Source organism: Scyliorhinus canicula, chromosome 18 (assembly GCF_902713615.1).
Source record: "Scyliorhinus canicula chromosome 18, sScyCan1.1, whole genome shotgun sequence".
NCBI lineage: Eukaryota > Metazoa > Chordata > Chondrichthyes > Carcharhiniformes > Scyliorhinidae > Scyliorhinus > Scyliorhinus canicula.
Window position 1 is genome coordinate 50,823,195 of NC_052163.1, and position 18,076 is coordinate 50,841,270.

At 47.7% G+C, this 18,076-nt stretch overlaps 1 protein-coding gene across 9 annotated transcripts in view; it reads left to right on the plus strand.

Moving 5' to 3' along the window:
• Positions 1 to 18,076, plus strand: part of LOC119953745 (protein shisa-6-like) — a 687,534-nt gene that overhangs the window by 442,431 nt on the left and 227,027 nt on the right. The gene's annotated exons all lie outside the window — the stretch shown is intronic.

An 18,076-nucleotide genomic window follows, 5' to 3' on the forward strand; every position in this document is an offset into this window, starting at 1 on the left:
GGTGCGTCACGCAGCTTTGGCTGTGGGTTTAGACTTAGAGTCTGCGCATGAACATGCCTCTCGTGGCCGTGCCGAGCGCCATGGCAGACTAGGACCCCTGATCACCCACGCGCCCGAGGATCCGTCCGGCCTGATCTCTCCCCCGGCCACCCATAAGGCCCCGCCAGTGCCGATCCCCCCGCAGCCACCACGCGAGAGTCCCGACTGGTCATAGCATGTTATTCCACGCTAACATGTTAGGATCACTGGGCGGGCCTCTGGCAATTGCCCCCCCAGCTACTTGGAGTATTAAACGCACGCGCCGATTTTAGGGCCAGGAGAATCGCCGGGCCGGCACCGGGCCCGATTTCAGCGGCAAATTGGATTCTCCGCCCCCATGCTAAACGCGATTTTGGTGCGGGGCTGCGGAGAATCCAGCCCCATGAGTCTTTGTGCCCACCCTGTCGACCAAGCAGGTTTCTTGATGTTCCTGTTGAGCATTCCGCCCCAGCCCTATGCGGAACTATGCACATAGCTCATTAGAGCGATTTTCCATCTCATTGACGGGCAGGATGCTCAAACACCCCACTGCCCTCAAGCCCTGAGCCAAGTGTCCCAATGGCATGAATCTGTACAAACTTCGAGGAGCATGGACCCGACGGCCTGCAGTCCGATGGATAGCAAGGTGGTAAGTAGATGCTTAACAATGACTGCCAAGGTGACAAGAGGAGCCCTTGATGAAAGATGAGGGTCAGGGGGACTTGCACTGGGCTGGAGGGGCTCAGGTTGGGGGTCCTTTCTGGGATGGAGCTCGTTTCACTGCTCTGCAGTCTTTAAACCAATTAAAACATCAGTCAGTGGGCTCGGTTCATTATTTGGTAGACTGTTCTCCAGCCAGAGTGGAATCGTTTCTAGTTTGCACTGGTGCTGGGAACAGCACCCTTTCCCCAGCCATGCAAGTAGATGCATGACAGGGAGCGCAATGGATTTTGCTCCGAGACCGGAGTCACTGCCCCCACAACGCAGATCCTGCCCCACCACCACCATCATGCTGGAAAAATAAGGGCATCTCCCCCCACCACAGGAATTGCTCGGTCACCACCCCCCCACAAGCATGCATATAGGGGGATGAACCAAACACCCTCCCACTGACCCCCTCATCAAAGACCCCCATTAGAAACCCCCAACAGAGACCTCAAGCAGATCCCCCCACCAGAGGCCCCCACCAGACCCCCCAACGATGCGGCAGACAATCCCTCCCAGTATGTCAAAATTAAAGTTTTCTCACAATAAAGTGAAAATGTTCCCTAAATGTACCCCTAAACCCTTTCAAGAGCCTGTCAGTATACCAAGTTTAAAGGTCTGAGATGAAGGTAAAAGTAATCTACTTAAAGTGGTGGAATGTTTTGAAGTAGTTTTCACACAGTCAATTAAATAATCTTTATTGTCACAAGTAGGCATACATTAACACTGCAATGAAGTTACTGTGAAAAGCCCTTTAAAGTATAGAGAGCCGTGTGTATGCCTAGAAGGCTTAAAGCTTTGAGCTGCATGTTTTACATTCAATTTCATGCCCTATTGCTTTCTAAAAGCTGAGGCAGTTTCAAAGAGGAGAATCAGATTGTTTCCTTTTGTAGCTCTGCAGGGATCCTTTAACTCAGGGTAGCAGGTGTTTTCCTAACTGCAGTTTGTTTTATGAGTCTGCCTTTTTTTCCTCACGTGTCTCCTATAAAGTACCCCCAGGGGCCTGTCAGAGCGATTAGGATCTGCACCAGTCAACTGCTCCACGAACCAAGGTGTGTCATGGAATGGCGCGGTAAAACCGATTCAGCTAAAAGAAAATTTTAAGTGCACGTCCTAACACCAGCAGAAATCGCTCCATTTTCCCACCGTTGGGAACATAAAATCTAGTGCTGCCACTCACCATGGAAGATCGCCATTACTGATGGGAACCGATTTGCATCCCGTTAATGGGATGCAGATGAACGCCAACCTGGAATCATCCACACACTCCGCCCCACAAATGGCATTCCCCCTCCCCTCCCCCTACCTCGATTTGTCGTGCCACCAGTAGGATATCCCAACAGTCTTCAACACATTCAGATAAGCGTGACATGGAAATGTTGAGACTTCCTGAAGAAGGCCTCATGCAACCTTGCAAAGATGAGGATCGAGGCCTCCTGTGACTGTCGGTCCTGGAACATGCAGCATTTGGTGGTTGGACTATCTACCAGATGAAACTTCAAACTTCAGAGTATTCCAGGAGATTCATGTGGCTATCTTCAACGGTGCGTCAGTTGATGTCTGGGAGCCTTTTATAAATGACGCCTATATAGGATGGCGGGGTGCAAAGCATCCAGCCTACCCTGCCAAGAGAAACGTTGGGAAACCCAACAGCATAATTAATTAGGCCAGTGTCACACGATATGGAGCAAAACACTTCCCATTCCAGCCCCTGTCACAGTTTCAATCCTGAAAAGGAATATTCCATACATTGTTTAAAATAAGACACACAAAATGCTCTCGACTGAACAAACTGTTGTTTCTAAAGTTGGCAGCCTTGCTGAGTAATAATTTTATATTTGCCTGTCAGAACAGATACAATCCAGACTTCAGCAATGATTGTTATACCCAGGAGGCGTAAAATACGTTTAAAATATTCTTTCACAAGATATAAAGATGTGTTGCTCACCTCAAATTGCCCAGGCTGGGCCTTTTCAGGGGGCAATGAAGAATCAACTACATTGCTGCGGACCTGTAGACCAGGCCAGATTTTCATCCCTAAATGCAATAAGCAAACCAGATGAAGTTTTACACCAGTTAATGACAGCTTCTTGGCACCCTTCCTGAGATTAGCTTTCAATTCCAGATCTTGCTTTATTAGTTAATTGAATTTGAATTCCACCACCTGCCATGGTGAGATTTGAACCCAGGACTTTAGGCATCCCTTTAAATTACAAATCCAGTGATTTTGCCACTACACCACCATCTTCCCTGAATCATAGCTTCACACACGTAGAACATAGAACATTACAGCGCAGTACAGGCCCTTCGGCCCACGATGTTGCGCCGACCTGGGAAACCACTCTAAAGCCCATCTACACTATTTCCTTATCATACATATGTCTGTCCAATGACCATTTGAATGCGTTTAGTGTTGGCGAGTCCATTGCTGTGGACAGAATGCTGGATTTGGTCTCCATTCTCTCAGATCATACCACATCACTTACTGAGTAATTCTTCCCTGTATGTAGAACAATAGCTGGAAGATGAAGAAATAAAATAGCGTATGCAAGCAAATTCGAGTGTAATTTTGAACCGCCAAGTGCCAAAGTGAAATTTATAACTACCGCTCACCTTCCCCAGAGTAGAATTTCACATTCTTATTGTTTTATCTCAAAAGAACTTCAACATTCAATGGTTACAAATCTCCTGGCCCTTCAAACCTTTTCTTCTACCTAAGGAGTTGGTGTGGTGAAGAGGAAAAATAGTTTGGCGCAAGGATCTCCTCAGAGGGTGCGATGGCATTTATGTACCAATGCGGCCTCTTTCTCTGCTAGCATTATGGAGTCACCAACCACTTGTCCATTAATGCAGACAAAATCAAGGGCTGCCTTTTAGATGTCAGATACCCAGCTGATCAAAAAAGTCATGAGACAATTATACAAACAATTGGGATATAACTGAACATAGAGTACCAACATCAATCCGCAATAAATCATGTGAAATTAGGGTGTTCATGACAATCTTTTCATAATCTTCCAGGATACAAAATAAAGAAATGCTACAGCTACCATCATGACAATTCCCTTTTCACTCTCGTTGTTGCTACATAGCATAGGCCTGTGGATGATATGCATAAAGCAATTCAGTGCATAATGTTATGCACCCTCCGACCACAAGGTGGCAGTGTAAACCCACCACATGATCCTGTGGCTGGGGAGTTGGGAGCAGATTGTGTTGAGGATAGACTTATTTTGGAGTAGCTCTACAATAGTTAATCAGTGTTAGTAGTTTATTATTTTATTTAATCCTAGTTATATTTATCATGCAGTTGTTTCATAATAAATTATTTAAACTAGGTTGCTTTAAATAAAAAGACACAACATAGAGGCGAAAGGGTAAGTGATCCTTTGCTAACCTCATACATCCTCCAGTCGGCAGTTGGAGGTCAGAATTGACAGAGGCCTCAGAGAAAGTCATTGATCACTCTCTTAGCCATGGAACAGAGCTTAGCAAGTGTCTGTTTAATCTAAGGGGAGCTGTACTGTGCCCTGATGGGACTTTTTTTGGAGTACTGTGTACAGATCTGATCAACATACATAAGAATATGACGTGACCCAAAGATGAAAATAATGAGGTCAGTTTCTGGACCAGAAGAGCAATGTGGAGCAATGCATTTGCTTTTTACTTTTCATCTCTGAACCCAGAGGTTCTTGGAAATTTCCTACACTCAATAGAATACAGTCATGCTGAGATGTAGGTTTGGATTGAAAGCAGTCCCATTCTGACAGGAACCATGGCGACCCGGCTCACGAAATTTGGGGAGAGGCTCCGTGTCAGTGTCCCAGCAGTGGCAAAACCTCTCCCGAACAATGCGGAGGGCAGAAGTGGCTGAAGCAGGATTCTCAGCCACCACAGGCAGGATGCCGATTCGGCTTATTAATGAGCCAATTGACACCCATTATCACTGAGCTCACTGCAATTTTGTGGTGGCTTAAGGATCAAATGGGGGCTACATGGCTTTTGCGTGCCCGCAGAAGTTCACCCTGTTGGGTTTGCCAGTGCGGCAAACCGGCTCTGATGAATGGCAATCACAACCTAATCTATTGGGTGGGATTTTCCGGCTGTTCCCGCTGTCGGGATCTTCAAGTCCTGCCAATGGCGACCTCCCCCCCTCCACTGTGGGTTTCCCGGTGGCAGAGGGTGTGAGCAATAGGAAAACCCACTGACAGCATCTGGCCCAGAAAATTACACTACTGGCCAATGGCAGGCCACCTACGCAAAATAAGCCACGGGGTTGCAAGGGAGTGATGGGTTCCTGGTGCGAAAAATGCCGCCCACAAACTCTGGTACTTTCTACAGCTCCTGCCTGACTAGCTGGGTATTTCCAACATATTTTGTTTTTATTTCAGATTTGCCACATCTGCAGTACTTTGCTTTTGTATTAGGAGTCAAAGTGATTGCATGCGTTGCATGATGAACAGATTATAATTTAATTCAATCACTTTTTAACAGTACCTCTGTGTTAAAGTCACTAACGGTTAATCTGCCTTCCAAAACATCAAGATTCCTTTTTCCACATTCATTTTTTCTTAATATGCAATGTAATTATCTGTTTGCATTCTATATTAATCTACTCACATGCAAACTTTGATTCAAATTCACAGTAAAACCCAAGTGTTTCATCTGCATATGGATTAATTTAAATATTCCTTTGAAGTATCACTCAAGAGGATGAAATTTGTTTAAATGGGGGCGCCAATTTTGACACATTACCACAGGTATCTTGCAATTCTAAATAGGGTTGTGTTCCCATTTAGGATTATTCTGAACAGTTCATGGAATTTAACCAGCTTTGAAACTTTGAGTGGCGGGGAGGGGGGGGGGGGGGGGGGCGCTGGGGGTGTTTTGGGGGGGGAAGAAATCATCCTCACCTATCATATTAATGTATTTAAAAGTTTTTGAAGAAGGATATAGAGTTTTATTTGTTTCAAAGCAAAGTGGACCAAACCGCTAAGGAACTAATTCTGCAATTTTGGCTGGAAATTATCAGTGGGCAGTTAATGTAAGTGACCTGTAGAGATAAGGCGTAGAGCAGGGGCCTGAGACTGACACACACTCTGAGTATCTTTATTCTTTGAAGTGGAATTTCACACACATTAAAACAGTTGGTTTTCTAAAGCAGCCTCATTCCACATCCTGAAATGCCCAGAGAATGAAATAGTGCCAGAGGATTTAAGATAAATGATGTGTTTCTAATCCAATGCTTAAAATTATTCACAGAGGGAAAATGCACATCCATTACAAAGGGAAGAAATTAGAAGCAATAAGAAGTGAAGACAATTAAAAAAAAGTCCATAATGGGGATGTTACAAAACAAGGTTTCAACTAAAGGAACACTAGAATTCTTCAACGATGTAACAGAATGGCGGGGTGGCCCGCCGCCAGGAAAAGAGAATCCCAACACCCGGAGAATTCCGTCCCAGCTTTTTACACTCCTATGGGGCGCGATTGAACGGCTTCATGATATCTGACTCGGTGATGTGACAAGGCCATTAAATCTTGCGAGAGATCTCTCGCAAGATTTGGAACACTTGGAATGGCCCGCGAGATCTAACGAGATCTCACAAGGTGCCAAAATCAGGATCAAGCACTCGCTGGGCGACATCCAGATTAATATATTTAATATATTTAAATGAGCTATTAGGTTCATTTAAATATGTCTGCACCTGATTATCCTGAAGACCAGGAACGAACGCCAGCCATGGCACCGTTTAGCACTGGTCAACACAAACGTGGACCAGGTGTAATGGCACCTGAGGGGTCAGAGGCACCTGGGTGGTCGGGCTCTGTTCAGGGTGGTACCCTGGTACTCCTGCTGCCACCCAGGCACTTTGACCCTGTCAGCCTGGCACCTTGGCAGAGCCACCTGGCACTCTGGCAGTTCTGGGTGGCACTTCCAGGCTGGCAAGGGCGCTGGCAGGGTGCTAGACTGGCAGTGCCAAGGTGCCCAGGTAGCAGGTTACCTGTGCCAGAGATTGGGCCCTGGAATATCCTGCCCTTAAGAGGTAAGGTGGGATGTTCAAAGACCCATAAGAGGGACTTGGGAGGGCCCTCAGGCCGCAGTGGGGTAGCTAAAGGGATTGAGAGATCAGGGTGGCAATTACAAATGACCCCTCAATCTCTTCCTGCACTGAGCTGAGGACGTCAGGGCAGGAAGTGAGGTAAGTGTGACCTCGGCGGGGGCGTTCCTGGGCATGGCCAAAAAAAAATTCCAGTTTGATAGTGGGGTCATTCTCGGCACCTCGCTATTTGCGCCCAAAATGGGTCTCTGTTTTTTTTCCCGTTCAATCGCACCCGTGGTTGCTTCTTGATTAGATTAAATTATTTTGTTTCAATAATCTGATGGATTTTAGTGAAAGAGTAATAATGGGGTGAATTCTCCGCCGGCGGGATTCTCCGTTCCGCCGGCAGTGCACTGCACTCGCAAGTTTCCCAGCGGCCTCGGGAATCCCATTGGCCAGCTGTGGGAACGGAGAATTCCACTGCCAGCGATGGTGCACCACCGCGAAACACGTGGCTGGGATTATCACATTATCATTAGAGGCTGACCCCCATGGACCTTGCTACTGCTGACTGCTAACACATTCTGTTACCCCAAATGACATGACAGAGAAATAATGATTGGTTTGACTTATCAAGCAGCGGAGGTACAATCAATAATTACCACTGGCATTTTGTCTAACCATCAATTTTAATCAATTCCACTTCACGTGGCTAATGCCTCGCGATCTTTCAATGCAAACCTTACTTAATTGACCCAAAGGTTACTTTCGAGGTAATCTCCTGCTGTGGTAGGTTGTGGGGGCAGCATTCCCATGTTCCCATTACTAATGTAACACTTAACCTCTGCCATCCTAAATGTGACTTGGTGCTATTTGCCAGGGCTCTGCTCTGCTTCATCACCTTTCAAGGATTTTGTGTAGAGATTTTATTTAATGAGCATTCAAATGAGTCAATGCATCATTAGCATGCAGTATGGCATGTTACATGTGTTCACTAATGAGGACTGTGATTGACACTTTGTACTGGACTAGAATTGTAAATATGGTTTCACTGGTATCATAAAACCATTCAGATTGCACGCACGCTTAGGCCTTGGCTATTTTAGTTGAAAATGTCTCTCTCCAACAGTGAGTATATTAGAGAACTGATTCTTGGACAAGTTCCTTTTTAACTGACTGATAGAAATAAAGAGCTTTAACTTTTCTTTTCTAAAGTCAACTCCAGCTGAACTGGCAGATGATAAATGGTCTTTGACTGCAGCCAAACCCAGCCAACACTCATGTCGTTGTACGCAGCTCCTTGAATTCCCACAGAGCTCCTCTTGTGCATGGCAAGTAAGGTCTCTCCCTCGGTGCAGGTCTTTGCTAGTTCAAACAGTTCAGGTAAAATGAAAACAAGTGTGTCAGTCTGTTAAACAGCTTGCATAGAAGACCACCAGCCAGCAAGAAGGATTAAGGGCCAAATGCGTGCCTTGGCTCAACGTGTTTGCGTGATTCTCTCAGTCAAACTGCAGCTGAACATGTCTCCGAATCAGCATGCAATGCAGCCATTGTCAACTCATAGCGATCTGCCAAGCAGAGCATTTTCATTTGACTTTCTAAAAAAGTCTTTCATGGGATGTGGGCATCACTGGCAAGGCCACGACTTGTTGCCCATCCCTAATTGCCCTTGAACTGGCTGACTTGCTTGGTCATTTCAGAGGGCGGTTATTGCTGTGGTTCTGGAGTCGCATGTCGGCCAGCCTGGGTACTGATGGCAGATTTTCTTCCCTAAAGGACATTAGTGAGCCAGGTCGATTTTTGCAATCCATGGTGGTCACCATCACTGAGACTAGCTTTGTAATCCAGAGTTTATTAATTGAATTGAAACTCCATCAGCTGTTGTGGTGGGATTTAAACCCATGTCACCACATTAAGAGCCTCGATATCTCGATATGGGCCGAATGGTCTCCTTCTGGACTTTATGTTCTATGTTCTATATTCTAATCCGGCTAGATTCTCCACACCCCGATGCCGGAATCGCGTTCTGCGCCGGGGCGGAGAATCCGCCGGCTCAAAAATTGCCCCGTCCCGTATGAGGCCCCCACCTGCCCTCCAATCGGCCCGCACCCTGACCGTGGTGGCTGCGGACTCACCATGAGTGATCCACACCGTCGGGACTTCGGCCGGTCGGGGCGGAGAATAGCGGGGTGGGCCTCTGGCAATGGCCGCAGGTAAGGATACGTGGCTTTTCTGGGGCTGGAGAATCGAGGAACCGTCACCGTCCCGATTCCACGCGTGGAACTGGATTCTCCGCCCCGGCGCAGAACGCGAGTTCGGCATCGGGGTGTGGAGAATCCACCCCCATGGATTAGAATATGGAACATAGAACATACAGTTCAGAAGGAGACCAATCGGCCCATCGAGTCTGCACCGACCCACTTAAGCCCTCACTTCCACCCTATTCCTGCAACCCAATAACCCCTCCTAACCTCTTTGGTCACTAAGGGCAATTTATCATTGCCAATCCACCTAACCTGCACGTCTTTGGACAATCGGCAAACATGATTTCGGTGTCGGCAACCGGAGAATCCCACTCTAAGTGTTGACGCTAACACAGAATTCATGGACTTTCACGACAGAAAAACTGTGCCACACCTGGACTGATTCCGCTATTGATAAGGGTCTAGCACTGGTGCCACATGGAACACAATTGATTCTAATGACAAACGATGCCGGATTCGCCGGTTTTGTGAGTCACACTCATGAGGCTGACAAGCTGCAGCCGCATACACACACTGCACTCCCCACACACTCCATCCCACCAACAGGTTGGCAGCGAGGAGAGCAGCCCTGAGCTTTACAGATGCCGAGCAGGAGATTCTCTAGGACACAGTGGAGGAGCGGAGGATGACCCTTGGCCCGGGAAGGAGGCTGCCAGCTGCCGCTGTTCATCATGCCTGGACGCAGGTGGCAGAGGCCGTGAGCAACACCATCCGGACTGGATAGCAGTGTCGCAATAAACTGTACAACCTCCTCAGGGTGGCCAGGGTGAGTAGGCAGCACTGTGCCCCTGGCAGTAACTCGCGTTCCATACACCCGTAAACCTGCCACCCCCCACATGGAGGACGGCTGAAACCCCACCCTGAACCACATGCAGGTACCCATACTAGCTGCCATGGCTGGGTGCCCTGGTCACTGAGGCCACCAGCTTCCCACCCACTGGGCTTCATGCGTCGGTCTGTCTAATACTGTCGGCATTTGTTGCCCCCCCCAAGAGAAGGCCGCACACAACCGCCGGGAGCGGGAGAGGACAAAAGGGCACCACCGGACCTGCAGCCCCTCATTGTGGCAGAGCAGCGGGTCCTGGATGTGGTCGGTGGCCAGGAGGAACGGGAGGTCACCGAACTGGAGATCAACCGTCTGCAAAGGAAGTGAGACCCCACTTAGTTGCCATTCCCCGTAACACGTGTGTCACCCAACCCTCAACACCACCCCCACACCACCCTCACCCCCATCCTCACCCCCACACCACCCTCACGCCTAATAGTGTGTCTTGTGTCTTGCAGGACATGCTGGTGATGGGGTGGGTCCATCTTGTGTTCCCCGCCCCCACCCAGTGCCACAGCCCGAGCCCCGCCCACCATGAGCTGAGCAGTGATGGGAGCAGCTAGGGTACCAGCCCCGGAGCTCAAGGCTGAGGATGACACTGACCTCCCATCACAGCTGTCTCCTACACCCTCCACCATCCCAGAGACACTCATCTCGGTTGTGCACTTTAGTGAAGAGGCTCCTAGGACACTATCTGGTGCGCAGCACACAGCTGATCCGGTGCAGCAGATAGAGGTAGGAGCGCCCGAGGGGGCGGACGGTCGGAGGGCAGGCCGCCCCCAGGGACCAGCTGCCGTCCAGACGGGTCTCGAGCTTCTGCAACAAACTGTCCCATTCATAGTGGCGAGGCAGTCGCAGAGCCAGAGATGACATGAGAGGTTTTCGGTGACCATCCAGTAACTGCAGGTGCAGTTGGAGGAGTCCAAACGCTTGCAAGGGCAGGAGTTGGTGCCAACAATGCGTGCCATCCAGGCCAACACCGCACAGGTGGCGTTCGCAGTAGAGGCATTGGGGGTGACAGCTTCGGCTAGGGATCAGCATGTCCAAGACCTGGGGCATTCTTTGAAAGCGCTGGCCTGGCCCAGGACAGGGGTGTCCTTGCACAGGCAACCATGTCCCAGGGCAACCTTGAAATCACAGCGGTGCTCCTGAGCGTGGCGTAGTCACAGCAGGCCATGGCTGGGAACGTCGGCAGCATTGACCAGGTCCTGTCTGATGTGGCGCAGACACAGAGGGAGGTGACCTAATCCCAGAGGGAGATAGCACAGTCACTGGCTGATGCGACACAAACCCAGAAGATGGTGGCACAGTTGCAGCATGATGTGGTGCTGTCTCTGATGGAGTTGATCCACTCCTAGTTCTCCGTAGCCATGAGCGTGCAGCCCCTTGTCAAGACCAGAAGGGGCCTCCACGACGAGCAGTGCCAGGTGGCGGAGGAGCCTCAGGGGAGAACTCACCTCGCACCTGCATCCCATGAGTATCCCGGGGGCCATCCAGCACCTCTAGGGAGGAGGAGGTGATAGGGCCCATACTGACTCCCGCAGGGGAGATGCCGCAACACTGCAGCACCTCGGACCCCCACCCCTCCTGTCCCTGGGCATCCGGTGGGCAGCGGGCACAACAGGGCAGCACCACACCACCCAGGACACCCGAGCAGCAGCCGGGCCCATCCTGGCCCGGTCGCCCCAGAAGATACCTGCCAACGGGACCCAGATTGCAGGGCGGGAATCACAGTTGGCCATCTCCACTCCTGCTGTGCCATCTGGGGAACTACCTAGGCATAGTGTTAGGCCCATAAAGCCAGGAGGTTAGACACTAGTTAGGTTGGCACGGATGCAGCACACAGTTTAGTTACAGGGGCTAGGGCACAAATCTGTTCATATTAAACAGAGTATGCACATTCTCCCTGTATCTGCGTGGGTTTCCTCCAGGTGCTTCGGTTTCCTCCCACAAGTCCTGAAATACGTGTTTGTTAGGTGAATTGGACATTATGAATTCTCCCTCAGTGTATCCGAACAGGTGCATGAGTGTGGCGACCAGGGGATTTTCACAGTAATTCCATAGCAGCGTTCATGTAAGCCTACTTGTGACACCAATAAAGATTATTATTACTCATAACCCCAACTAACCTTTTGGACACTAGGGGGCAATTTGGCATGCTCAGTCCACCTAACCTGCACATCTTTGTGCTGTGGGAAGAAACCGGAGCACCTGGAGGAAACCCATGCAGACATGGGGAGAATGTGCAAACTCCACACAGACACCCAAGGCCGGAATTGAACCTGGGTCCCTGGCGCTGTGCCATCTGGTCGCCCAGACTTCCACCTGGGGATCCCAATGTCGTCTCTGGGTCCTGGACCCAGGACACAGTTTCTTATGATGGTTATTCCTACAGGTTATCACTTCAGAAGTTTCCTTGATCTGGATAGTAATTTCTGACCTCGCTACATCATCATGTTGATGAATTTTCTGAAAGTATTTATAGTTAAAGTAAAGTCATTTGCTTGGTTTTCTTGTAGGCTATTAAACATAAATGAGAGAACAGTGTGTTTGATCAGGACTGTAAAACCAGAAACAAAGACCCATAGTATGACATTTTATACAGATCTCACTCATGCTTCCAGTGACGTACTCACAGGACAGCACTAATCAATCAATGTATTTTCTGGTCACGAATGCTCAAAGAGTCATGACTTACTTAGGGGTCGGATTTCTTCTCAGGAGCATGACACGCAGAGGTCTGTGGGCAATCACTGTCTGTCTAAGGCATAGCAATAGCCATTGCCCAATCAGTTCCTGTGCTCACTCCCTGACTGCACATCCTGTCCTTCACTACAGACCCCCGCTGTTTATACTGATACAGAGTTAGCCTTTTTAACCATCAGGCTTTGCTGGTGTTATCACTTTGCTGGTATCTTTACAAAAACCGTTCGGGCTACATACTGGCCCAGTGGCATTAGCACTGTGCTACCATCTTCCGCAAACCTTTTGACCAGTTAATAATGAATATGAAATTCTCAGGTAGGGAAAGATGAGCAAATGCGTAAACTCTGCTCTCCACAATATGATCCCTGAAGCATGAGAAACAGGCTCCCCTCCCCATTTCCCCACCATCAAATGCAAGAGACTCTGGCAATTTTACTCTTGGCCAATTCTTTATCCTCTTCCCAATTTCTGTTTTGTGTCTCCATCTTTAGTCTTCATAATATGATCCTTTCGTCAAGAGCCAATGCACTAAGTAATTGCTTTGCACTAAATCCGTTACTTCTCAGACATTCAGGGCTCCAATCTTTTGCAGTACTTATACAGAATGTTAAGTACCCAACCCTATTCAGATACTTTCCTGAAACTTTGGATGGATATTGATTACATTGGACTTTACACACAAGATTGCTGGCGTGTGAAACATAGCAGATGGGCAATGCTGATACTTTTCAGTGCGAAAGTGTCAAAACCAGAAATGAATGGGGGGGGGGGGGGGGTTGAAATCTTCACTCTTGAATCATTATTTGCATGTTCTGTATGAATCTGGTTTTGCATCAAAAATGACTCAATGCTTGGATTGTGAATGATTTTATCCAGGACTGGTATTTATGTAATAATATGGGCATCTGCAAAATAGCTGGATGTTGAGAGACTGAAAGGCAATGTTGAAAATGTTAAAGTCAAATAGTAGATTCCTGTTGTGGTATCATTATCATCACTGTTAATGTATCGATGACAAGTGATCTGGTGTGCTCTGAGGCAAAAATTGGTATAATAATGAATAGTGGATAAACAAGGAAAATATCATTCATATTTGGTGCTAGACCACTGCTACTAAACTGCCATATCACATGAAGCATCACAAAGTTTCACTGCCAGAAACAGCGGTCGAGGTGGAAATCCTCACAACATTTGAGAAACATTTAGGTGAACACTTGAATCACCATAGCATACAAGGCCATGGACCAAGTGCTGGAAAATGGGATTAGAATAGATAGGTGCTTGATGGCTGGCGCTGACACGATGGGCCAAAGGGCCTATCTCTTTGTTGTAAAACTCTATGGCTCAGTCTCCTCCACCTGGATAATTTTCAATTGGCATCTGGTGCCGATGATATTTTATAATTTTTCTGTTTGACTGTTGTTATCTCAACAGAAGTAGGTGTTGGATTTATGCACTACATTCCAAGACTTTCAGACATACTAAGTGCTTCACGCTCAGTAAGTTGAGTTTTTACTTTTTGGTCACTGTTGTTTTAGTAGGGAAACACAGCTGGCAATTTTCACACTGCTAGGAGCCACAAAGAGCAAAGAGATAAACAGTCAGCTAATCTGTTTTGGTTGGCTTGCTGAAGGATGCATATTGGCCAAGGCACATAACCAGCTTCCCTCTTTTCTTCACACAGTGTGATGGGATATTTTGCATGCTGGAGGAAAGGGCCCTGAGGTTAATTAGCATGTGGTCATCGTCATTGTACTAAACGAGGTATACCACAGTCAATCAAGGCTAACTTATATTGCTAAATTAAATATAATGGCGGAAAATTCTGACACAAGCTAATATTTACACAGAGCCTTCAACATAGTTCCTAAAGATTATTCACCGGACCTGCGTTTATCAAATAGAATTTGCCACAAAGGCTGGAATTCTCAGGCCGTTTGCTGGCGGTGGGATTCTCTGATCCTGCCGGCAAAGCACCCTCGTTCCCAGGTTTCCAAATACTGTGGGGGGATTTCAATAGGAAATCCCATTGACAGCAGCAAGAACAGACAATCCCACCACCAGCGAGCGGTGCGCTGCCTCCCACCGTCAGAAAACACGCGGCTGGGAGGCCGGAGAATCTCGCCCCAATTCACAAAAGGACCAATTAGGACACTGAGTCAAAGATGTAGATTTTAAGAAGCAGCTTAAAGGAGGAGATAGAGAGGTTCCAGGAGATATTTCTGGTGCCCAGCAACCAAGCTGCTGAAGCCACAGTTATCAATGGTGAAGCAACTAAAATTGCGGCTACCCAAAGTGACTAGAATTGGAAGAGCACAGATTTCTTCGAGGCTAGTGGAGATGAAGGGGGTGACAGAGACAGGGCAGAGCAGGAGCATGGAGATTCCAAGCAAGGGTGAGAAATTTAACATTGAAGTATTGTCAGCCTGGAGGAGCCAATGTCGGCCAGAGAGGATGAATGAACGGGACGTGGCTCTGACAACTTTGTGCCAGTCCATCTCAGGTAGATGCTGACTGAATGCTAAATCGCAGCAAGGTATTTAATTTAATAGATAAAGGCACTGTGATTGCTGTCTGGTGCCAAACCTGGCAGGGAGGTTGAAGGTTCGATTCCCAGACTGCTTTGTGTCTATTGACCTCAACCAGGGTGGCCACATCAACCTTGTGGAAGGGTGGGGGAAAATATCAGCAAAGACCTTTTGTGCTTCACTGTTTCAGTGAGCTCTGCTGGATATATTTTAACAGACTTAATTTTAGGTTCTTCTGGTTGTTCTGGTGCACATTATCATGCTATGATTCACTAAAACTGGAGTATAGAAACGGTGACATTGCAACGTCTGCGAGAAATCTTTCAAAAGCATTTACCACTGCTGAAAACCCCTAAAGGGTTAATGGAGAGCAAGTAATATGTTGATGGAGACTTGGATAGTTTGAAGCTAATTGCCTCATTATTCAGCATTAATTCACAATACTGATTACCAGAGTCATTAGCATTTAGTAATTCTCACTTGTCGGAGAGGATCTTCTTTCTTACATTATTTGCCATTTTTGGTGGGCAACCAGAAGCAATAGAGCAGTAGTTTTGACTTCTCAATTTACGAGGTCCCCAAATGATTGCAAACAAATTTGCTGTTGGTCTCTGAGGCACTTTGCTACAGGAGGCCTGCCCCAATTTAGTGCAATAATTAGAGCTGAATGTGTTACTGTTTCAGTGCCTGGCCTGACTAGTTATTCACATGATCAATCACAAAAATAGAGGATGTGTCAGGAGCAGTGGGAGACTAAATTGCATTCAAGTGGAGGCTGGCTCCTGGGATTCTGCTGTGCGCAATTTAGTAAGTTTCTTGGGCCAGCGGAATTGTATTAATTTAATCATAAAGCACCGTGGGAGTCCATTCAGTCCATCACATCTGTGCTAGCTCTTTGAAAAAGTCAGCAGGTTAGGCCACTCACGGGCTGATTCCTCATCGCCCTGCAATTGTTTGTTTTCCTTTCTCTCGAATATATCCAATTCCCTTCTGAGAGTTACTTTTAAAGCTGATTCCATCAATTTTGCAGTTCAAGTCACAATCGTCAGCTTGTCGCACGTTTCCACCAAATTTCCGCAAGACATAGGTGGTAATCTTGGTGCAGAGGAAAGCGGGTGTAATAACCCAAAGGAGATGGCTCGATTGATTTCCCCATGGGGCTCGTGGAATACAAACTACCCCTCTGAGGGGTGGAGGTCTAATGGCAGGGCTCATTAAATCAGACTGATAACAGCCAGCCAAATTGGGAACCAACATCTTCATATGGTCTCGGCTGGGACTTGAAGCGCTGCCCGCCGCTTTGCGGCATGGCATTTATTTAACTTAATAAGTTGCTAAGTTTAAATCCTTCTCAGGATTCCTGCAAATATTATAGAGGCAGATACATAATTTGTGATCATCATGTCACACCTGTCCCTTGCTACTTCGAGTAAAGGGTTTGCTTTTATATATTAAGCACTCTTAACTGGTTCAGGTTAAACAATCATTAAAGAACCATTGGGCTTGACCTTCTTGCCGCATTGCACCCGAACGGCGGAGGGGCCGGTAGATGCCGGGGAATTCCTCTTCTGGGATCTACCCAGCTCGCCACACCTCACAAGGTCTAACACGATCTCGCGAGACGTCACGATCTGAATGCCACCCATTGTGGACGGCATCACTATCTGGCAAATCTGCATATTCAAGCGAAACAGCTCATCTTAATCTAATCTACCAGGCCCCGGGATCGCACTTGCTTGCCTTGGAGAGCTCAGGCGAGTGCAGTTCTGTTCCCCACAAACGGGGACCTGACGGAATGACACTTGGGGGGGGGGGGTCTCCCAGGGCATCGGGGGTTGCCCTCTGTGCACGGTGGCACCCTGGCACTTCTGGTGTTACGTGGGCACCTTGGCTCTGCCAGCCTGTCACTCTCACAGTATCATGTGGGTGCTCGGATGGTACTGCCAGGCTGACAAGGGCACTGCCAGGCATTGTTCCAGTGCTGGGGCCCAGGGATGCCCTGCCATGTGAGGTGGGATGTGGGATGGCCCAAGGATCCTCTTATAGGTGCGTTGGGGCTCTGTGGGGGCTCCGGGGTCATGTTGGGGGGGGTGTCGGGAGATCAGGACGTCATTTAAAAATGGCATCCCGATTTCTTCCGGCACTGAGGAGTTCCAGTTCGTCGGGCTCCTTGGTGCAGGCAACGGGACTAAGTGTGGCCTTGGCGTCGCATTCTCCGCCGCACCATTTCCCAATAGATGGCATGGTGTTTTTCAGCACTGCGAGCAGGGTGACACACCCGGCTAAACACACTCGTCATGGAACTCTGTCGCAATTTGGTGAGATCGCAACTACTGTTCATGGTAGCTTTTCCTCTGCTGTAATTGGAATAAGTCTAATTCTGTTAACCCACACAGCAGTGAAGAAAACTAAAAATCATAGAGTAACACTTTGGAATTGGGGTGATAAAACATTCAGACTGGAAGCATTAACAAAAAATAAAACGACTTTAAAGAGAAAGTTTAATGCATAGGGCAGTGCTTTCAGTCCAATTATTCACCAGTCATGTTGAGGTTGCAATGAAGTTGGGACTGAAATCAGAGGAAGTGATTCACAGTTTGTATAGCCCGCTGGTTTAGCTCCACCAGGAATACTACACACAATTCTGTTCAACATCGTGGACAAACATATGAGGAGAGAAACCTTGGAAAAGGCGCAATGAAGGACTGCACTGCACAGTAGGCAACCATTTTGCCTGCTAAGGATTAGCAGGAGGAGAAGTAGCAGAAGTTCGACCTCTTAACACATGAGCAACAAGGCTCAGTGCAATTATGCTGAAACACTCGAGATCCTAAAAGACCAAAACACAGAAAATGTCAACGTGTTTCAGGTCAGTTTTTACAAGAGAGTTTATAGAAACTGATGAAAGAGAGAAAGTGAAAAGACCAGTTGGATTTATATAAAAGAGTGATTAAAGGGAGATGTAGGATAATATAAATAATGTAT